The 24,453-nt window shown below is 45.6% G+C and overlaps 1 pseudogene; it reads right to left on the reverse strand.

Moving 5' to 3' along the window:
- Positions 1 to 250: 250 nt before the first annotated feature.
- Positions 251 to 21,595, reverse strand: LOC148477108 (uncharacterized; annotated as a pseudogene).
- Positions 21,596 to 24,453: the final 2,858 nt, after the last annotated feature.

The following is a 24,453-nucleotide window of genomic DNA, read 5'->3' on the forward strand; positions in this document are numbered from 1 at the left end:
ACTGTCGGGCGTGCGCGTGACCAGCCTCTAAGAGCCTTTTGAATCAAAAAACCATTAGTGACAACTTTATGTCCTGCCAGTTGCAAAAAGAGAGAAATGCCGGGAAGCCTCTGGGCCACATAAGCCCGCGACCTGCTGTCACCAAACAGACTCCACACAAATTCGAGCATGAGGGCACACTTTGAAGTACCTGCTGATCTCCGACTCTGTAAGAAGGATTCCCACTGGTGCCACGAGGCCTGATACGCAGTCAAGGTCTGAGGGGCCATGGACCAATGTGCGAGATCCTCCATGCAGGCTTGATAATCTGCCAACAATGAGATGGACACAGGTCACCCTGTAAAGCAGCTGCAGAGGCCAAGGCCCTGAACCTCACAAAATCCTGTCTAGATAGCGTGTCAGCAATAGCATTGTCAACCCCAGGCATGTGACTGGTGGTAAAGTTAATATTCATCTGTAACACGCGCAACACCAAGTAGGCTAAGAATTGCAGCACTGGGAAACACGAGGATCTTCGGTTGTTGATGGCCTGCATAACTCCCAGATTATCACACCAGAACACCACAGACCAATCATGTGACCGCCAATCCCAAAGTTCAAGGGCCACAATGATGGGATAGAGCTCTAATAGAAGCAAGTTTGTGGTCAGACCTGACTGCAACCACTCCTCCGGCCATTCGGCGAAGCACCAAAACCCATTCAGAAAGGCCCCAAACCCAGAGGAACCCGCAGTGTCTGTGAAGAGCTGAGGGCAACGATTCATTTGTGGAACTGAAGGCCAAATACGCACCCCATTGAATTCCAACAGAAAGGCCTCCCAAACTGCGAGATCAAGTTTTAACTCTGCAGGCAGATGCAAAAAATTATGAGGTAGTCGCAAAGTCCCTAACGCATGTTGTAACTTGCGGCAGAAGACCCTCCCTATAGGGATAACCTTATAAGCAAAGTTCAGCAATCTGAGCAAGGATTGACCCTGTCTGAGTGTGACCTTCCCTGATGCTAATGCAAGAAGGATGGTCCTGCAAACTTCGAACTTAGGACCTGATTCAGAGCCACTCGTAAACGGCAGCTCGTTCGCTCCGAGCGATGTTTGCCCAACTTCGCATGTGTACGGATCATTATACGCATGCGCGAACCAGTCAGTGCAGCCGAAATTCATGTGCTCGCAAAATAGCGAATGCCTGCTAATTTGAGTGACAGGATGAGGTGTATGTGGGTGGTAACAGGGGAAGGTGCTTGAAAACGGGGAGTGGAGATCCGATCGCAGGCATGCTTAAAGGTCAAAACGGGCGTTTTATAGGTGTGCATAATTAAAACAGCAGCATCATTGACCACGTCACTGGGTTATTCTTTAGCCAGAACTGCTCGCAAAATTGTGGTAGCAAAAACCAACCACAAGAATAGCGAGCAGCTCATACCCTGTTCGATGTACTCGATTAATCTAATAAATAGTGGACATGACGTAGGATGCGAGCGGACAGGGGGCGTAGTTTCCCAAAAAACGACCGCAAGTTTTGTTCGCTCGTTCAGACCTAGAGGCGTGAACAGACCGCAAACAGCGAACGGTTCATTTGAATGGCCACCCCTATTTTCAGGACGAGCGAGCGCTAATTGCGTCCGGCTCTGAATCAGGCCCTTAGTCCTGAGGCAGACGACCCTGTGTCGGTGCAGGTGTAGACTGAGAAACCTCCATCCAGACTTCAACATCCTTATAATCCAGATCTAAATTTACCGCCCTATACTGTTTCCTGCGAAATTCTTCATCATAGTGACACCAGGCCGAACCCCGAGATGACCGGAAAAGACCGTGAATCAAGTGGAGATAGCAAATAACATTAAGGTATTTGGGCGGTCTAGTCTTCAAGTAGCAGGCAGAAAATACACAAAACCCTGACAACCAATCAGTATAGGACTTATAAGCCTCCACCCCTATGCCTCCTTTCTTTTTTGCAACGGCAGACTCTTTTTTAGCTTTTGCAGTGAGGGTGAACATGTCAACATAGTGACCTATGCAAATGCGCTTTCTAACGCAGGTGCGCAAACCCCGTGTGACTTCTGTATTTGCACAGTGTACTACGTTGGCCGGACCAGCCCCACCCTCCACACTAGTACTACTTCCTGAGGACCTATCACTAGAATGACGGCATCTCTTTGTACGATGACGCCGCGATCGCTTAGATCGCCTGCTCCAAGCCCTGTGGGACCTATCATCCCGAAGGGAAGAACTGGAAAAAGAACTGGAAGAACTAATATCAGATGAACTATTGCACTCACCAGCATGCACATCAACCACGTTCTGGGGACCAGAATCCACGCCAATGCCAACCCTGGGGGATCCCGATGTAGCTGGGTTGACAGTGAGAGCAAGAGGTGTGACAAAGGGAGCATCTGCCCCACTTTCAGCTGAAACAGAAGATACAGAGGCAGAATCATGTGAATCACTACTCGTATCCATTACTGGGGCAATGGAAACTGCAGAAACAGGTGAGACTGCCAGGAAAGGCCGCACATATTCCCTAATTGCTGTAGGATTGGACCTAGCTGCGCCCACATATTGTCTGATGCAGTCCCAGACGAGGCTGCACCAGCTGTTCCCACACCCCCAGGCTGTGGAGACAGCAGGGGTGTGAGAGCACCCACCACTGCCACCAGCAGTGGTGGGTGCTCCATTATCTAGCATGGCTGCACCCGCGTGACCAGCCTCGCTGGCTGAGCTTAAAGCAGCACTACCAGAGGGGAGTATAGTGGCTGCCGAGCGGAGATCAGGGGAGTAGGCTGAGGTACTAAGGGGGGTTATGAGCCCCAGCCTGGCAGCATCAGCCAGCCGGGCGAGGACAGAGCGGGCACACTGGGGGCGAGACATAATCGATCCACAGAGCAGAATAGAGAGAGGAAGAGAAAAGACAGAATAGAGAGGGAAAGAGAAAGATGTAGAATAAGAAGGTAGAATAGAGGTGCGAAATTTAATATGAAAAAATCTGTAATACTCAGAACTCTACAACCTGCGACCGACAGCAAGCAGATCAAGTTCAAAAGAGGCAGTATAACTTAACAGACCTACCCAGACTCCTACTAACCACACCCCTTAACTCACCACTCACCAATGCTTACTCAGTGTCCACCTGTCAATCATTAAACTAGCACTCCCTACATAACTTTATTAACTCCACGTATTCCTGCCTAGTGGTATATATGCCCTCTGATCTATCCGAACCTCAGTTATCTATGTACTATAGATAGACACCAGATGTTAGACAGTCAATAAGTCAACAGGGACAAAAGGTTGACAGGGACAAAAGGTAGACAGGGACAAAAAGTCCACACACTAAAGAACTACATGTGAGAAGTGTGAAAAGGTACAAATGGTCGGCAGGGTCAAAAGGTCTACATGTGAGAAGATCAACAGGTACAAATGGTCGGCAGGGTCAAAATGTCGACATGAAAATGGTTGACACAAAAAAGATTGACACTTTTTTTGTTTTCTAAACCTAATCTTTACCCTAATTCTAAATAAAAACAAAAAAATCATGTGTCGACCATTTTTGTGTAGGCCATTTTCATGTCGATCTTTTGACCCTGTCGACCTTTTGCCCCTGTTGACCTATTGACTGTCTAACATCTGGTGTCTATCGACATTGTCTAACTTTTTACTGTAGATCTTTAGACCAGATCCCGTTAATTTAGATAGAATGGAACCTCCACCAGTGGAAGTAAAAACTAGAGATGTGCGGGTTCAGATTCTTGGAATCCGCACACACCTGAACTTAGGGGTTACAAGTCGAACCAAGCCTGGACTCAGGTCTTCCCACCTTGTTGGATCTCAAAACAAGGCAAAACGTCATCTTCCCAGTATCAGATCTCAAGTGTTTTGGATTGCATATTAAAGGCCCTACCTTGTGAACGGGTGCTACATCACACTAGAAACTTGAGGGAGAGCATGTGGGACACTTAGCTTGTTTGTTCTAAATAAAAAAATTATTAGGAGCAGAGCAGGCAGAGGCACTGTGTACTGAGGACTGGCTACAGCACTCTGCGAGGCCCAAAAAACGCCATAGGAGTGGCTTGCAGTACTGTGTTCCTTAAAAAACCTACTGGTGCACTTTTTTATAAAACAGGCAGTTTTTGTGTGTTCAGGCACAGTTAAAAAAAAAATTATATGAAAGTTGTGTGATAAAAAATATAATGTCATTATTAGGGTACCACCGGTTTATACTAGGTGCATTGTGAGGCACTGTGTTGTGTGTTCAGACACTGTTATCAAACATTAAAATTATAAACTTTTGTGCTAAAAAATATAATGTCATTAAGGTGTCACCATTACTTGGGGCGCTGTGAGGCACTTTGTTGCTTGTTTAGGTGCTGTTATAAAAAATGAAAATTATAAATATTGTGTGCTACAAAATATAACATCATTAGGGTGCCACCATTATACTAGTAGTGCTGTGAGTTGATATGGAACAGTTGATATAAGAGCAGGAGCAGCAACCCAGTACTAGTGCTGCTGCTGCAGGCAGTCATGGTAAAACTTCAACATCTACTAAAAAATTGCTGTAAAAAAGCCCATAAATTGCCAACATCATTACATACACCACATGCAGTGGCAAGGAAAGGCCCAGGCTATGGCCTTCCTTTGTGAGTGGTGGTCCTGCTACTGATGTTTCATGCACTAGAATGCCTATTGCTGAAGATTGGGCCAAACATAATCAAGCATCTACTAAAACCTCAGATGTAATACCTGCTCACTTCACAAAAACAATACTAATGCTGGAGAACAAACTATGGCCCTCATTCAGAGCCGTACGCTCTGAGCAGAGCGTACGCTGTGAATGAGGGCCGGCCTCCACAGGCTATACGAGCGTGCAGTTTGGTGGCCGCGATGGTCTTGACCATCGCGACCATCGAAACTGCGAGCCGGAGCCTGCGGTTGAGGTTTTCAACCGCAAGCTCCGGAGTGATTTTGGCTCTATCAGAGCCAAAATCACTCCCACTGACATCACTAGTGATGTCAGTGGGCCGGCTTCTGACGGGAGGCGTTCCCATGGGAATGCCTACCAAAGGGGGCGTGCTGTCAATCAACATCGACAGCACGCCCCCTTTGATCAGACCCAACGAGCGAAGGACTTTCCTTCGCTTGTCGCGTCTGGCGCATGCGCATGACTGAGCTCCCTCCGTCGTGCGCATGCTCAGTCCAGAACATCGACCCACTTGTGAGCGGACAGCCGCTTGCGAGTGGGTCTGAATCAGGCCCTATATGTTCACATACTGTACAAACCCCTGAGGATAGTCTAAGTGTGTCATTCCGGGGAATTCTATTCAGTGTGATGTAGAATAGCCATGATAGGGAGCTTCTGCAGCTATTCAATACACCGCACTGTTTGTGTGAGTCTGACATTTCTGTTACTGTACTCTAAGAGAAGCCACTTCCACCATTTCTGCACCATCTGCCAATATGGGGATGAGCAGCACAAGTAAAGATGGTGACATAGAAATTGAAGAAGCTGCTATGGAATTGCAACAGGATGAGCGGGGGTATTTGTGTATCTGATACTGATGAGGATGTTGATGATGAGGATGCTGTTTGTGTCAAAGTAAGTCAGCCACAAGTGGTAGAAGTTTTTGGCCATGATCTAAAGAAGACCATTCTCCTGCCTGGGGATAAGACCAAAAAAGCCACCTCGTTTGTGTTGAATCATTTTTACCCAAATCCTGGCAACATTTGTCAAGCCATCTCTACTGTTTATGAAGCCAAAGTAAGTAGAGGTAGGGATGTTAGCTATCTAGGAACTTCCTCCCTGTTACATAATTTGCACAGTTGTTGGAAAAGCTGAAAAATCTGTAAAATAATTAAAAGCAGTCCAGCTTCAGCTAGCTTCCAGCTAGATCTCAGCACGTGCCACCACCAACACCTTCATTATCAATTGCCTCATGGATGATCAGAGGTAGTCGTTCTGAATCCAATTTGTAAATTCTAACTGACTCCTATCCTATCCAGGATTCCCCAGAAAAGTCCTGGCAAGCTAGAGCTGCTTTTGCTGCTGCTGCCGGGTGTGAATCTTCTTCCCCAAAGGGCACCAAGAAGACTAGTTCAAAAAACAATTGACTGTAAAACAATCTTTGCAAGAGGAAGTAAGTAGGAAAGCTGCCATCTAGTTGCACAGTGGATCACTGAAGCTAAGATGGCTATGCTAGCATTAAATCTGCATCCAATATTGGCCATCAATGCATGTGGTTTTAAACAGGTACTTGAGGTTCTGTGCCCCTTGTATCAAGTTCCATCTTTATTCCATTTTACAAAAACAGCAATTCCTCACCTGTACCCAGATGATAGAATAAAACTAGATCTTGGCCTAGAAAATGCCTTTGTATCCACTATCTACGTAACCACAAATATGCGGACAAGTGGTACTGGTCAAAGTAAAAATGACATAACTGTGACAGCAGCAGCTAACACACATTGGCAGCTCATCTGCAGACAGGCTACTCTCTGTGTCACCTACTACACTAAGAGGCATACCAGTGTCAACCTGAGCTGTCATAGCAAAATGGCTTACCCCACTAGGACTCTCCTCAGGATTTGTCATTTCTGATAACACATGTAACATTGTGAGAGCATTACAACTATGGATGTTGCACCGACCCCATGTTTTGGTTTTGGTTTTAGTTCTGGATCTCCCCTGGTTTTGGATCTTGATTGGATTTTTGCCAAAACCTCACCTCCACATTTTGTTTTTTGGTTTTGGATCTGGATTTTTTCTTAAAAAATCATAAAAATAGCTAAATTCACATAAAATGGACCTGTTTTTGTTCCTACAGTATTATTAACCTCAATAACATTTATTTCCACTCATTTCCAGACAATTTTGACCACCTCACAGCTCACAATATTGATTTTTTCATCTAGTTAAGGGCCAAAAGGTTGCATCCTGCTAGCTGGCTCAAAACCGAGTGATAAATAGAGTTGAGGACTGTGCAAAGATGATGGTTGGGATATGTCATGACACCGTGCCCAGCTTGTGCTCAGATACACCAACCTGACATAGCTGGGTGGTTGTGACGTGGGTTTTACCTAAGCTGTCACCACGAAGTATTAAAATAGAGCTCTTACATTCGCCAGACACTTAAATCTCACCTAAACTCACAGTGATTACACAAATATAGCATGGGCCTCTCCAGGCACGTGAATTCATTGGAGCACAGAGATATAACGCTGATAAAGTTTTAGGATTTATTGAGAAATATCTCCAGGGTTAAATTACAGGAAAAACAGGTGAATAAATAAGACATACAAATATAAGTAAATGCACAAAGTTTACAGATAAAAGAAAAGGAAAGAGTATCAGAATCCTAAGGTATCTTAGAGATCTTAGAGAATCTGTGTGGAGGGAGACCTCCATAGACCGACATGGGGAGCACTCCTTAGCTCTCAGCTATTCCCTAGAAGTGAACACCGATAGGTAGGAGAAGCTGATTCTTATGGTTCCACATACCCCCCTCTCCCTCAGCAGCCCCCACCCTTCCCAGGCTCAGAAATACAGTCCTTTGTTCTCCCAGGGTCTGTGTAGATGCAAATTAGCACAACTACAAGACCTAACCCTCATAACTCCCTGGACCTTTAGGGCATTTTATGATAGGAAGATTGCTAGCATGCGGTGTTACAAATTACCATTCTAGCAGCCAGTGTGACTGCGTACTGGACTTGCATCATTGCCCCCCCTAGGGTGAGAGCAAATGTTACAGTCAGGAAGCTTTGTCTTCAAAGACCAGGTGTCACTTGGCCATCTGCCCTGATCAGCTTATGCAATCCAGTTGACGCAAACAGCCATTTCTGAAATATCCACTTTAGAGAATTATGATAATACACACACTTTATACAGAGCACACAAACTACATAAAGTCATGACATGGGGCTTTGATGAATCGCCGAAACCCCTGGTGATGGTCACAGGGTACCCCTTGAGTATTGAATAATTGATAGTCATTAGCTGAAGGAGGAATTGATAGTTAATAATTGGTGCAGCCACTGGCTGAAGTAATAATTGATAGTTGGCGCAGCCATTGGCTGAAGTTAGAATAGTTGATACTTGATAATTGGTGCAGCCACTGGCTGAAGTAAGAAGAGTTGATACTTGATAATTGGTGCAGCCACTGGCTGAAGAATTGTTAGTTGGCGCAGCCACTGGCTGAAATAAGAAGAGTTGATACTTGATAATTGGTGCAGCCACTGGCTGAAGTAAGAAGAGTTGATACTTGATAATTGGTGCAGCCACTGGTTGAAGTAAGAATTGATAGTTTATAGTTAATTGTTGATGCTGCCTCCGGAATACAGAGCTATGATTAGGAACCAGTCCTGCAACAGCCTTGAGGGCTGGAACTCTTGGCAAGTTGCGGACATTAAAGCCTTGAGGGCTGGTGAGGAGTGACAGCATGTGGCCTTTCGGCTTTGAAGCAGGATGCGGCCTTTGGGCCATATAGCAGCTTTAAGGGCTGAGAACTCTTGGCGGGATGTGGCCTTTGGGCCGTGCAGCAGAATGCTGCCTTTGGGATGTGTAGCAGCCTTGAGGGCTGAGAACCCTTGGCTGAATGTCACTGTTGTGCGACTTGTGCCACCGTTTTGAAGCATTAGTTGGTTCAGAATTTTCTTTAAAAAAAATGAAAAGGGCATGCAGGAGATGCTATCTGTGGCCATTACAATTTCTGGACATTCATAAACCATAACATTAAAAATGTCAGGCAGCAATGCCGCAAACAGCACATAATGGAAAGGAAAAAGGTGCAAGATGGAATTGTCCTTGGGCCCTACCACCCACCCTTATGTTGTATATATGAAACAGGAAAACAGGACATTCACAGTTTAACAAACCAATCACTTCAGCCACAGGGACTGCCACTTGTGGCTGAAATGATTAGTTTGTTTGAATCCCCCCACAAAACAAGCTGCCAATGCGTAGTGGACACTGATGGCAATGATCCCATACACAAACTGGCTTTACAACATAGGTAAGATCAGATGTCATCATCATCATCCCCATCAGTGTGTACATCCTCTTCTTCACCCAATATTAATTCGTCCCTGCTGGAATCCACCATTACAGACGCTTCTGTAATTTATTTACTCAATTGCTAGTAAAGGTCTTCCTAGTGGAATTTGTGATGAACATCATCTTTTCCACATTCTGAGGAAGTAGCCTCCTACACCAATCGCTGACAAGGTTCCTGGCTGCGGTGAAAACTCGTTCAGAGTACACCCTGGAGGGTGGGCAACTTAAGAACAGCAAGGCCAGTTTGTGTAAGGGACTCCAAATTGCCTCTTTCCTGCCAGTAGTGAAACAGACTTTCTGACATGCCTATTTGGATGCTATCCCTAAAATAGTCATCCACCATTCTCTGAACGGTGACCGTATCAGACAAAGTCACGGTAGACATGTCACTCATTGTAGGCAGTTCTTTCAGACCCAACCAGATGTCACTAGTTTTTGCTGACTGATCTGTTTCACCACCACCAGTTTTTCCCTGGCAGCTGCAGAAACTGAAGGAGGAGAAGATGCCATGTCACATGCCACTTGAGCTGACAATTTTTTCATCAACAGGTTTTTGCATATTTTCAGATTTATGTCCATTGGAAAGAAAGACACAAGGTATGTCTTAAATCTAGGATCAAGTATGGTTGCCAAAATATAGTGATCTGATTTAAAGAGATTGACGACCCTTGGTTCCTGCAAAAGCGAGTGAAGGACTTGATCTACCAGTCCGACATACCTAGCAGAATTACTTAATTTCACCTCCTACTTCAGTTTCTCCAGCTGCTTTTGCAAAAGTCTGATTAGGGGAATGACCTGACTCAAGCTGGCAGAGTCTGAACTAACTTCACATGTGGCAAGTTCAAAGGGTTTAAGAACTTTGCACAACATGGAAATTATTCTCCACTGCGCTTGACTAAGGTGCATTCCCACTCCTCTCCCTATGTCATAGGCCGTAGTGTAGCCTTGGATGGCCTTAGCTGCTCCTCCATCCGCTGAAGCATATGGAGGGTAGAATTCCATCTAGTTACTGCCTCTTGCTTCAGCTGAATGCAGGGCAAATTCAACAGTTCTTGCTGGTTCTGCAATCTTCAACACGCAGTTGCTGAATGTCGAAAATGTCCAGTAATCTTACGGGCCACCAAGAGTATCTCCTGCACGCCCTTGTCATTTTTTAAAAAATGTTGCACCACCAAATTAATTGTGTGAGCAAAATATGGGATGTGTTCGAAATCTCCCACATGTAATGCTCGCACAATATTGCTGGCATTGTCAGGAATCACAAATCCCAATGAGACTCCAAGTGGGGTAAGCCATTTTGCAATGATTTCCTGGAGTTTTTCTAAGAGGTTCTCAACAGTATTCCTCTTAGTGAAACCGGTGATACACAGAGTAGCCTGCCTCTGAATGAGCTGGCATCTGTTAGAAGCTGCTGCTGCTGCTGTGTGCACTGTTGGAGGCAATACATCTACCCAGTGGGCTTTCACAGTCATGTAATATCTAGTTTGCCCTGTCCCACTTGTCCACATAACTGTGGTTAAGTGGACAGTGGGCGCAATGGTATTTCAGAGGACATTAATAAGGTTCTTTTTAATGTCCTTGTACAGATTGGGAATTGCTATTCTAGAGAAGTGAAATCTAGAAGGGACATGGTAGCTGGGACACAGGACCTCCATTAACTATCTAAAACCAACTGCATTAATGGTGGCTACTGGATGTACATCTAATAGCAGCATAGCTGTTATGGCGTCAGTAATCCCCTGTGCCACTGGGTGTTTGCTGTCATACTTGCTCGCAAATGCAAAGGATTGTTTGACAGTTAATTGTTTTGGTTGAACTACTAAAAGTAGTCTTCTTCCTGGTCCACTTCTGGGATGAAGATCTACTGACAGCAACAGCAGCAGAAGCAGCAGGCCTAGCACTCAAGGATCCTTCTGAGGAACAACAGATAGGAGAGGAGTCAGTCCTTATGAAATTGGATGCAGGACTACTTCTGATCACGAATGAGGATGTTGATGATGATGATGCAGGTTTTGGTGGTGGAGATTGCAGGCACTTGGCTCCAGATAGAAGGGAGCAGCTAGGTGACACTGGACTGATTGTTGTTCGCTTTTTTGTCCCCGAAGTTCAGTACCCTTTCCAATTTGATGAATGCACTGCAAGTGACATAACCGGGAGGAGGTTCCAAAATGGTTAAGGTCCTTACCTCTACTCACTGTTACATGGCAACAGTAACATATGGCTTGGCAAAGGTTGTCTGGATTTGGGTGGAAATGATTCCACACATGAGATGTGGATTTTTTGGTCCTTTTCCCAGGCATGCCAACAATAGGATTTTTCCCACCATGGGCAACAACTGTTGCCTGATTTACAGTTTTTGCACAAACATCCTCAGCATCAACATCATCATCATCATCAACATCCTCATCATCCTTGTTGTTATTGCCAACTACATAAATATCCTCCTCATCTTCCTCGTGCAATTCCATAGAAGCATCCTCGATTTCTTCATCAGCATGTTGACTTGTGCTGCTTATCCCCACATTTGCAGAGGGCACACAAATGGTGGAAGGAGGATCCTCTTCAAGAACAGTATTAGAAAGGTCAGGCTCACACATGGCAACCACATACACACTTTGACTCTCCTCAGGGATTTGTGATTTTTCAGAGCACACAGTTGACTCCGGTGTCTTACTCGTTTTAACAATTTAATTTTTTTGGTACCTCTCCTACAAGCAGAGGGGCTTAAATCATCACTAGAACCACCAGTCATAAATAAAGGCCAAGGCATTATCCTTTCCTTGCCACTTCGTGTAGTGAATGGCATGTTGCCAATTTTAGGTTTCTTTAAAGCTAACTTAACTTTAGGTTTTTTTTTCTTTAACAGGGTAAAAGTAGATTTGTTTACATGGCTTGACTTAAGCCCTGGTGCATTGGCCTTCATAGATGATGTTGACAGCCTTGCATCGTCATCATAAATACTGCCGGCAGCTACAAAACTGGTATGTGGATCCTCCATACTCACTGCAGTCTTACAGCAGTGTCACCAAGCAATTATAGTGCAGCTAAGTTGCGCTAACGCACACAACCAACCACACACACAAAAAATTGTTGTTATTTTTTCACACTGGGGGTGTGGCTAGCACGCACACACAAATTTTGTAATTTATTTTCACACGGGGGAAGCACCCCTGAGTGAGGCAACAGCCCTTGATAAATGAGACACAAGCAGCACAGCACCCCTGCAAACCTACTGCAGCTCAGTCCACACTCAGGAGCACCACCCCTTCAAAATAAAGCAGAAATACAACAATATGAGTGGTCCAATGAGCGCTGTCCCTCATAGGTCACGTCTTCTCCTATTCATTCATGGATAATGCAATGATCCCAAAAGAGGAGAGAAGATAATACACAGTTATATTTCAAATGATAACTGATACTTCCAATGGTCCGCAATAAGTATTAAGGGCCACTCACCTAAACTAGGTGAGATGCGTTCATATAAAGGTATCTTTTTTTGAAGTGTTTTACTCTGGTCATAGACAAACACACCAATCTTCAGCGCTTATTCCCCTCTGGGAATACACTCACCTGAAATCAGGTATAGGCATTCACAAAAAGGCATCTTTGTTTTCCTGAAAAAATTCCATCCTTGACCAAGATGACTTTATGGAGATAACAACCAAAGGATAATGCGACTCCAAAGGAATAAAATTTCACTTTTTAATCCAAGAATAAAAATATAAAAAAGTTGTATATGTCCTTAGGTTATATACAGCCAGATAAATGTCCCAAATATACAAAAACGTTTGAAAATACAGTCACAAATGGGTTCCACGGTGAAAAAGGAAAGATTACCAGCCAAACAGGAACCACTCCTATCCGGAATAGTGTGGGATCCTGGTGCGATGCACTGGATGTATAAAGTGCAAGGGCAAGTTCCAATACCACCGAGAGTGAATTTAGTGGTTACTCTCGGCACAAGCCCATATACTGTAGGTAACAGTCTGATAGATAACAGATTAATGCAATACCACATTGTTCCTTTGTTTACTTTTCATGTATCTGCATCCTGTGAATACATTGGAGGATCAAAACCAGTATTATACCTAAAGACTCATACATATGAAGACAGCTACTATTTGATGTTGGGACAATACACAAGCACCATTTCTTTTGAAATAGTTAAAAAAAATATTTCATTTATAAGTTGATTTTTCTCAATGGTTTTATATTTTTTTTTTAAACAAAAAATAAGTTTATACAAAAAGTGTTATCTTTTGTGTTCTATAAATAATAGATGGTCACAGATTTGTCAATATAAATTTTTCATGTGCAAACAAACTCAAAATACTTCACAAAGGGCCTGATTCAGCAAGGAATGCAGTTGCTAATATGCACAAAATTGGCAGTGACTACGCAGACCCATCGCAGAGTGATTGACAGGAACTGCCGTTTGGGAGTGGTGATGGGGAGGTCGGCAAAATGCAGGCATGCCAAAGTGTTTCAACTCCATTGCAGGGGCATGCATAAATTAGCCACTGTGATGCCATATGCAGCCTGAGTACTTATAGCGTGCGATGCCATACACAGCCTGAGTACTTATAGCGTGTGATGCCATACACATCCTGAGTATTTATAGCGTGCGATGCCATACACAGCCTGAGTACTTATAGCGTGCGATGCCATACACAGCCTGAGTACTTATAGCATTCAATGCCATACACAGCCTGAGTACTTATAGCGTGTGATGCCATACACAGCCTGAGTACTTATAGCGTGCGATGTCATACACAGCCTGAGTACTTATAGCGTGCGATGCCATACACAGCCTTAGTACTTATAGCGTTCGATGCCATACACAGCCTGAGTACTTATAGTGTGCGATGCCATACACAGCCTGAGTACTTATTGCGTGCGATGCCATACACAGCCTGAGTACTTATAGCGTGCGATGCCATACACAGCCTGAGTACTTATAGCGTGCGATGCCATACACAGCCTGAGTACTTATAGCGTGCGATGCCATACACAGCCGGAGTACTTATAGCGTGCGATGCCATACACAGCATGAGTACTTATAGCGTGCGATGCCATACACAGCCTGAGTACTTATAGCGTGCGATGCTATACACAGCCTGAGTACTTATAGCATGCGATGCCATACACAGCCTGAGTACTTATAGCGTGTGATGCCATACACAGCCTGAGTACTTATAGCGTGCGATGCCATACACAGCCTGAGTACTTATAGCGTGCGATGCCATACACAGCCTGAGTACTTATAACGTGCGATGCCATACACAGCCTGAGTACTTATAGCGTGCGATGCCATACGCAGCCTGAGTACTTATAGCGTGCGATGCCATACGCAGCCTGAGTACTTATAGCGTGCGATGCCATACGCAGCCTGAGTACTTATAGCGTGCGATGCCATACGCAGCCTGAGTACTTATAACGTGCGGTGCCATATGCAGCCTGAGTACTTACAGTGTGCGGTGCCATATGCAGCCTTACTTACAGCGTGCAATGCCATACGCAGCCTGAGTACTTATAGAGTGCGATGCCATACACAGCCTGAGTACTTATAGCGTGAGATGCCATACACAGCCTGAGTACTTATAGCGTGCGATGCCATGCACAGCCTGAGTACTTATAGCGTGCGATGCCATGCACAGCCTGAGTACTTATAGCGTGCGATGCCATACACAGCCTGAGTACTTATAGCGTGCGATGCCATACACAGCCTGAGTACTTATAGCGTGCGATGCCATGCACAGCCTGAGTACTTATAGCGTGCGATGCCATACACAGCCTGAGTACTTATAGCGTGTGATGCCATACACAGCCTGAGTACTTATAGCGTGCGATGCCATGCACAGCCTGAGTACTTATAGCGTGCGATGCCATACACAGCCTGAGTACTTTAAGCGTGCAATGCCATACACAGCCTGAGTACTTATAGCGTGCAATGCCATACACAGCCTGAGTACTTATAGCGTGCAATGCCATACACAGCCTGAGTACTTTTAGCGTGCGATGCCATACACAGCCTGAGTACTTATAGCGTGCGATGCCATACGCAGCCTGAGTACTTATAGCGTGCGATGCCATACACAGCCTGAGTACTTATAACGTGCCATGCCATACACAGCCTGAGTACTTATAGCGTGTGATGCCATACACAGCCTGAGTACTTATAGCGTGCGATGCCATACACAGCCTGAGTACTTATAGCGTGCGATGCCATGCGCAGCCTGAGTACTTATAGCGTGCGATGCCATACACAGCCTGAGTACTTATAACGTGCCATGCCATACACAGCCTGAGTACTTATAGCGTGTGATGCCATACACAGCCTGAGTACTTATAGCGTGCGATGCCATACACAGCCTGAGTACTTATAATGTGCGATGCCATACACAGCCTGAGTACTTATAGGGTGCGATGCCATACGCAGCCTGAGTACTTATAGCGTGCAATGCCATACACAGCCTGAGTACTTATAGCGTGCGATGCCATACACAGCCTGAGTACTTATAGCGTGTGATGCCATACACAGCATGAGTACTTATAGCGGCGATGAAGTTAGCAATTCCTGAGTAAGGTCTGACCTTGTGCCAGTGTGCGTGAGGCTGCGATGGTACTCGCTTGTACCGATGGTTTCGCAGTCTTGCTAAACATTACGGATGTGTGTAAGGTAAAGTGGGCGTCCTTGTATAGTGCTGCGGCAGCATAGGGATAGCAATGAAATAGCATATTATCGCAGCTGAACTGCGTGCATAATCGCTATTGCATTCGCAGTTGCGATCCGTAACGAGTCAGGCCCATAATTTAGTGTGCATATGGCATACATTATTACTAAAAACAACAAATAACAAACTGTGTTACTGTTTTATTTATATATCTATAATGTGATCTCTATGTATGTGTATATTGTTTCAAATTATGGCCCTCATTCAGAACCGTACGCTCTGAATGAGGGCCGGCCTCCATGAAAATGGAGCGTCCTCCCGGACGCTCGTATAGCTGTGGGTCACCACCCACAGGCTATACGAGCGTGCAGTTTGATGGCCGCGATGGTCTTGACCATCGCGACCATCGAAACTGCGAGCCGGAGCCTGCGGTTGAGGTTTTCAGCCGCAAGCTCCGGAGTGATTTTGGCTCTATCAGAGCCAAAATCACTCCCACTGACATCACTAGTGATGTCAGTGGGCCGGCCTCTGACGGGAGGCGTTCCCGGGGGAACGCCCCCGTCAGGGTGGCACGCCCCCGGCACGCCTACCAAAGGGGGCGTGCTGTCAATCAACATCGACAGCACGCCCCCTTTGATCAGACACAACGAGCGAAGGACTTTCCTTCGCTCGTCGCGTCTGGCGCATGCGCATGACGGAGCTCCCTCCGTCGTGCGCATGCTCAGTCCAGAACATCGACCCACTTGCGAGCGGACAGCCGCTCGCGAGTGGGTCTGAATCAGGCCCAATGTCTGTTGATTTATACATTGATATAAAAATAGATCTAAATTTAATTAGCAATATGTTTCGTCTTACATGCATATGTGGATACACACATAAACAACATAAAAACTCTTTTTTTTGCTATGTTGAACAAATGAAGTTATGTAAATATGTAAAGCAGCGTTACATTTGGCCAAACGTCATAAAGGGGAAACCAAAAATTGGCATAATACTAGTCCTTATAGCCCAGTTCTTTTTGCTGCACATACACATGTACAAGACAAGAGAGAAAAAATATTAACATGCATGAACAGTGGATTAAATTTAGCAAAAGGCAATTTGTTTGGGCCATTTCCAATTCTAAATGCTGGGCCAACATACAAGAGTTATTAATTATACAATGATGGATGGATGGATTTAATATAGTACTAAATAATAATATAATATAACAATAGTTACAATATGATCAGATTCAGGGCCATCTTACTGTATGGGCACAATGAGCAGCTGCCCAGGGCCCCAGGATTATAGGGGCCTTTGAGCAGGGTCGGGATGGGTCATAGGGACCTCTACATGGATTGTGCAGGCGCTATCTCCGTGCATAGGGCAGCTGACTGAGAGTAAGGCAGAGAAAGATGCTCCCCGCCTGCTATGATTGTGAATTACACATAATCAGAATAGCCAGGCAGCATTCTCTAACTGCCTTCCATCCTGCAGTTACAGAATCAGATTAAGGGGGTGTGGGGCACGTCCTCCCATGCCCCCTCATACTTTAATCATATCTGCAGTACAGAGCAGAAACTGCACTGCGAGCTGGAGAAGGGAGAGAGTGGTTGGAGTACTTAATCATTGCTTTACATAATTTTTTTATGTTTAAACATTGATTTATATGAAAGTAAAAATAAATCTAAAGGTTTAATTGTATTGAACTTTTACATGTTTATTCCCATGAATGGATAGTAATGGGCCTCAGTGCATTGCTTTGCCCAGGGCCTACAATTCTGTTAAGATGCGCCCTGATCAGATTCATGCTTGAAATGAAAGTAAGAATCGGAAACATTTGGGAAGCCGATGGCCGGAATCCCAACCGCCGGCTTCCCGACTGTATAATCCCGGCAAGGGTTAAATGACAGGCATCGATATCCTGACGCCTGTCATTTTTCCTACGTTGGGAGCCCGACACCCGGCTTACCGATCGAAGGTAAGCCAGGCGACGGGCGCGGACAGCCACGCGGGGGGAGGGTTAGGTTTAGGGTTCCCGGGGGGGGGATTTAGGGTTAGTCTCCCCCCGGGAGGATAGGTTTAGGCTAGGGGAAGGGGGGGTTAGGGTTAGGCACCCCCCAGGGAGACTTAGGTTTAGGTAGTGGGGAAGGGGGGTTAGATTTAGGCACTTAGAGGGGGGATTAGGGTTAGGCACTTAGAGGCAATCACAGGATTTTGAAAGGAGAGTTTCCAAATAATTGGTTACAGAACCAATAACAAAAAAGTCTAAATTCTATACTGGATTCTTTGCCAGAACGCATCCACACCTCCTTAACATAATAAAGGCTTTTAGACTGAACCCCCCCCCCCCAAATAACTGTATGGGGTTCCTTGTTTACTTGATACTGCCTTAATCAGGAATGCTTATAAAAATGCATTTTATAGTATATTAGTGTATGCATTTTTCATGAAGATTTTGTTCTAACATTGAAGTACGATAGTGCTGTGCACAGGGAAACATGTACTGGCATCAAAGACGCACTTAAAGGTGTGCTACAACATACAGTCATTCCATCCTCTACAGACACACACACTGACACAGACACACACACTGACACACACACTGACACACAAACACATCCACACACTGACACAAACACACACCGCTCTGAGCCTCACCTAAAAATAAATGCAGTCCCTTGGCGCCGGGCGCTTCGAGACACTGCCGCGCACCAGTGCACCGTTGCAGAATCAGTGTGGAGACAGTGTCACTGGCCGCTCGCCCAGAGGCGGATTTAGACCTCACGGGGCCCTAAGCAGTGTGGGGCGGGGAGACGTCGACACTGATATAATGCAGTCACACTAATGGTTGTAATATTTATAAGGGATGTGGGACCTGCTAGGCAGCTACAATCAGGGAGGGGGAGAGGGGAACACACTGAAATAATACTTATTATTGCACCCATTAGTGTGACTGCTTTATATATCAGTGCCCCTGCCCCTCCCTGATTGTAGCAGACAGGCCCCCATCTTCTATACATACACAATACTATTAGAGTATAATATATATATAATATATCATAGTCAGTGTGTGCCACAAGCTCTCCCCCTGCCCTTTCTTCCATGATAGTTTGATCCATCATCCGCCTGCTATTTAAAATAACACTGACCGGCCACTCCCAGTATGAGAGCAGGCTGATCACATACAAAATTAAAATGGCAATAAAGGCACTGGCAGGAGCCGGCAGCCACTGTCCCTGGAGCACTCACCTCAGCCTCTTCTTTCTTCTCTGGGCATGTCCCGGCAGCCGGAGAGCCACCAGGTGCTGGCCGCATCCTCACCAGGGGTCCCGCTACTGCAGGCATCCTCTCCCGGGGTCCCGCACTGCCTTTGGCCCTTCCCTCAGCTCCACCCAGCGCCTGATGTCCTAGAGGATCTAGTAGTCAGTCACAGCTGTCCCGGCTCCTCTCTCCGTGCGTGTGACGTCATACGCACGTTCATCATGACGTCCACACGCACTGTACACTGCAGGAGACACAGGCGTGCGCTGGAGCAGGCACTCGGCAGCTGCGCTGACAGCCTGCTGGGGGTACTCAGTACACAGCCAGCGCAGCATTTGAATATGCCCTCTATTTATAGCCCTGTTGGTGGGCCCCCCTGGACCTGCCGGGCCCCAAGCGACTGCCTTTGTTGCCTAGCAGTAAATCTGCTACTGCGCTCGCCCAGCCAGCTGCTCTGTCTCAAAACCCGAGAGAAAATCCTCAGAGGAGCTCTGTGGCACTACAAATCCCAGCCACTCTTTTGCTGCAGCTTGTTTCCTCTGCTTCTATGCAGGAGCCACACTCTTGGCACCCACCCACCCCCCTCATGTGTAATGGCGGCCTCCTCTCTCAGCTCCTCCTCCAACTGACAATAACTCTCCTCTCCCTAACTGTCATTTTTCTTTTAAATCAACTTTATTAAAAAATGTCTTGGGCCTCTACTCCCTTCTCCAAGATGGCCAATGAGATCTCATCTCTTATAGATGGCCGTCTATAAGATAATGTAAAATAATAGTCTGCAATGGTGGTGTAATATCTGTGGCTGGGGCAGGTCTTTAAGTGTACCACGCACCTGCAGGGTATCACATGCTTCAAAAAGACCCTCCAAAAGATGCGTGTCCTCACACACTACATCTTCCACAAAGTCTCTTGAAGAAATAATCCATTAACTGTCTTTGACTTAAACTAAACATGGAACTGTAAACAAGTATAACAACACAAATATATGAACACTTGCTTTGCATTACCTCCTGTATCTAATGCTGGTTGTATTCTGTGAGTAGGACTGGTTTAAGAATACTTTGCAGATTAAGGTGCACAGATTTTCCTGGCTGCTCTATCTCTTGGCTAACCACCTCATCCATTGCTTCAACTTGCTTGGGAACTCTGGGGTGCTGCAGCTGGTGTCTGTATGATTTCCTCTTGTGTCATGTGGTAGAGCAGAACCACTGAGAATGATAGCTTTCATGGCATCTAGGTTGAACTCGGTCAGCTGCAGAATGGCTACCTCGGACAGGAACACCACCAGGACCAGTCACATTGGCAGCTTCCATATCTTTTTCTCCCTTCACTACATTGAACTCAACAATCTCCCTATTTCCCAAGCTGCGGAGGTACTTTCTGGGATTGTTCTTCTTAATGGCAGTATAATGTACAAATGATTTATGAAGCCATAGCTGTGTCGCACATGAAACCAAACGACTTTCCCCAAAACTTTTCTTGTGCTGACTTCAGGCTCTGGGTCTGCTGCTGGTGTGACAACTGCTTTCATTTGATTCTGGACTACAGGATGAGGGTCCACATCTTTGGGCTGTCCTTCTAATGACCTCTGAATCTCTGCATTTAAAAACTCCAACTGATTGCAGGTACTTTCCATATGGCCACTTCTATTGCAATGCCTACATATAGGCCAGCTATGTTGCAAGAGGCTTTTTTTGTGCTCTGTGGGTAGTTCCACCTAGAATCATCTTGCTGCCATCTCTTGAAGTGACAGTATGTCTCTTCTCGGCACTGGGCTAGTTGCTTCATGAAATTCTGCAACTCACGGCACATTTCAGTTATCCCAAGGACACTACAGCGATTTGCTCTTTTATAGCACTGAGTGGTCCTAGGGGCCTGTGCACCTTGTACAACAACTTCTTTTACAGTGTGTGCGGTGCCATGATTTCCAATTGCATTGTCTCTGAAGGATATTTATTTTCTAGGTACCCTGACATCTCAAGAAAAGACGTCTGCTGCCCCTGAAATCTTCCTACAGCTTTAATGGCAGCTTCTTTGAAGCTTGAGAGTGCGCTATTTGGAAACTGTAGCTGAAGTAGGCATACCTGCACCTTCACAATCTCACTGTGGCATCCCTCTATAAACTGATTAATCAATATCTCATCTGTTGGTCTGACTTCTTTTGGATCTAATTTTAATAGGGCTCGAAGCACCTCCTGTAGACTGAGGGCAAAGTCACACAGCATCTCTCCAGGCTGCTGTTTTCTTGTGTAAAAGTCCACCTTAAGCTCAGACAATGTTCTTGTGTTAAATGTGGTAGCTAGTCGGGTCAGGATAAGGCCTACATTTTTTCTTTCTTCCACCGGCCATGAAGTCACCTCTCAGGGCTGTGCCTTTCAGCTGCCCTATCAGGATCTCCACAATCTGTGAATTGCTTAGTGGGTATAAGCGGATCATATATTGGAGTTTGTCCTTGAATTCCTTGAATACACTGGTACTGGGAGTATGAACATCCCCAGAATTATTCGGCAACCATGGGGCTCCAAAGTAATATGGAATAGTTATTGGTGAAGAGGTTGCCATGGAAGGAGTTCCTTGACTGGGTCCATCTCCTTGTCCAACTGATGTGGTAAAGGTTTGTTGTTCTGATTGTGACATCTTGCTGTTGCTTGTTGTTGCATAGAGGGAAGTCACCTACTTTTGACGCTGTGGTCAATCCTGTTCACGGATGCCAAATGGAATACCCCGAAAAGGTGAGAATACATATATCAAGGTGTGGGAGAAAGCTGGAGATACCTCTGTGGTGGATCAGTCTTTTTATTTCTACCTTTGGTGCAACTCTCAACTCAAAGCACAGACAAACAGAATTGCAGCCACAATGTATGCTAATAATTTTGTATCTATTAAGAATGACACCAAACGATGACTGGAATGGGTCAGATTTACTTAAATTAATTAATGAAGTAGTTCACACACAGGGCCAGATTACAGGGAGGGTGACAGGGGTGGTCATCCAGGGTCCCCCACACATAGGGGGCCTCCCCACACTGTCCCTGGCAGGCCCCATCCCAAATATGAACTGTTTTTTTTCTTTCTTTTATCGGATTAGGCTCTGCCCCCTTCTGCTGCCTCAGGCTGAAGTAAGCAATAATGTTTATATGTATGTGTGTATTTGTGTCTATGTGTGTATATATATATATATATATATATGTGTGTGTGTGTGTCTACTGTATATATATATATATATATATGTATATATGTGTGTGTGTGTCTATATATATATATATATATATATATATATTGTGATAGAAGCACTGGAGAAGTGTGGAATGGATTATATGTATTTCCTAGGTTCCTGTCATATGTGTTCTGAAACCCCCAGGAGAAGTCTGTTTGGGAAAAACTGACTAGAAATGTCGGGTTTAGAGAAAAGCCAGTTTGGGTCCTAGGGGTGTGGATGTGAGGAGAGGGTGGGCTCCATCCACAGGCCACTCCAGGTTTTGGGCCTTTCAGCCTGGTAACAGGCTCATTAGGGCTTGCAGTTGGTAATGGCTAATAGAAGCTGGGTTTGTTTTGTGGCTTAGTGTCTCACACCTGGGAGAGCAGGCAGACTAGCCTGTTCAGAGACACTTGGTTATAATCCTTGTAAGTACTGTGCATGTTTTTTGTTGATGGTGAGGGTAATAGGCCCTACCATTATTATAGAGAGGGAATCTGCTGTGTAGCTAGTGCCCAGCCGGGCTAGGACTTATGTTTATGTTTTGTTTATGTTTATATTCATTTGGCACAACAAAGACTGGCGCCGACCAGTTTGTACGAGAATCCCTGACTTGTATCCTGTTTCTACAGCTACACACAGTGTAAAGAGGGAGTCCATCTACCCCAGGAGAGGGACCCCTATCCTGACTGTGTTGCATTTGGAGGAGAATGCAGGCAATCATACACTGAAGTTTGCAGCAAGGAGAAATTTTCGTTTAAAATTTAAAGGGATAGATACCAATTTGTCAGGGTGGATATAAAGTGGTGTCCTTTGAAGTCCATAGAGGTGGCATCCGCAGATGCTTAGGGAAGCCAGATTCTGCTTTAAACCTACACCCCAGGGCAAAATGGAGGACATGGTTAAAGCCTTGTTTCAAGCTACGGCAGCTCAGCAAGAAGCTACCAGGGCTCAGCAGGAAGCTACTAGGACTCAGCAGGAATCCACCCAGGTGCAAATATTGGCCTTGGAGGCAGCCCAGAGGTGACAACAAGTCACCATCGAGAAAACCTGCCAGGCCATAGCGGAAAACAGCCAGGCCATAAAAAAGGTGGTACAACAGCTTGTAGTCTGGTCTGGAGATGCTTCCCCTGCCCTTCTAACTAACACTCACACCATACGGGCCAATTACTTTCTGCAAAAGATGACCCAGAGTGATGATGTGGAGGCGTACCTTACGGCCTTTGAAAGAACCGCCGAAAGGGAGAAGTGGCCTAAAGAGCAGTGGGCAAGTCTTGTGGCACCCTTCCTGTCTAAATAACTACAAAAGGCCTACTATGATTTATGCCTGGATGATGCCAAGGACTATGCAAAGTTAAAACGGGAGATCCTAACCTGCTTGGGAGTCACCTCATTTGTTCGGGCCCAACAAGTCCACTGCTGGGAGTTCCAAATGGAAAAACCTCCATGCTCACAGATGCATGACCTCGTCTATCTAACCACAAAATGGCTGCAGCCCGAGACGCTGACAGGACCACAGATGGTGGAAAGAGTCGTGATGGACCGGTATCTGTGATCGCTACCTGCGTCTCTGCGCAAGTGGGTGAGCCATGCAGACCCTAAGTCCGCAGACCAGCTAGTCGAACTGGTGGAGAGATATGTGGTGGCTGAGGAGCTGATGAGTGTGCTCCACCGAGCCCCGATGGTGCATCGGGGAACTCCCATTGACACTGGTAAGACTGTTCCAGGGGAGAAGGGTGCTGGGTGGTGGAATGTACTCAAGACTGGGGGTGTGGAACCTGGAGACGGGCCAGCCAGGCCAGGAAGGTTCCTACCCTGTAAAAGACTAGATATTAATGTAATTCAATGTTTCCGATGTGGTAGTTTCGGCCATATTGCGGCTAATTGTTCGCTTACCATTGAACCTATGCAATGTGATACTGCTCATGTCAACCACAGGACGTCTTTCTTTGTACAACCAGCCTGTACTGCTGACCGGCAGGTTGAGACAGATAAGCACATGTGTATACTCACTGTAGAAGGCAACCGAGTAGAGGCTATGTTAGATTCTGGTAGCCTGGTTACACTTATGAAGGCTGAACTGGTGAACCCTTTGAAGCGTAAGGGGAAAACTGTTGGTGTGACCTGCATACATGGGGATACCCAGTATTATGATACTGCAGAAGTGAACATAGAAACACCATGTGGTTCCGCGATAGTCTCTGTGGGTTTGGTACAGGGCTTAATGTATGATGCAATATTGGGCAGGGATTTTGCTCACTTCTGGAAGTTGTGGGGAAGCCAATTTTGCACAGAGGTA

This window comes from Taudactylus pleione, unplaced genomic scaffold (genome assembly GCF_031769625.1).
Source record: "Taudactylus pleione unplaced genomic scaffold, aTauple2 ptg000747l, whole genome shotgun sequence".
In the NCBI taxonomy this organism is placed as follows: domain Eukaryota; kingdom Metazoa; phylum Chordata; class Amphibia; order Anura; family Myobatrachidae; genus Taudactylus; species Taudactylus pleione.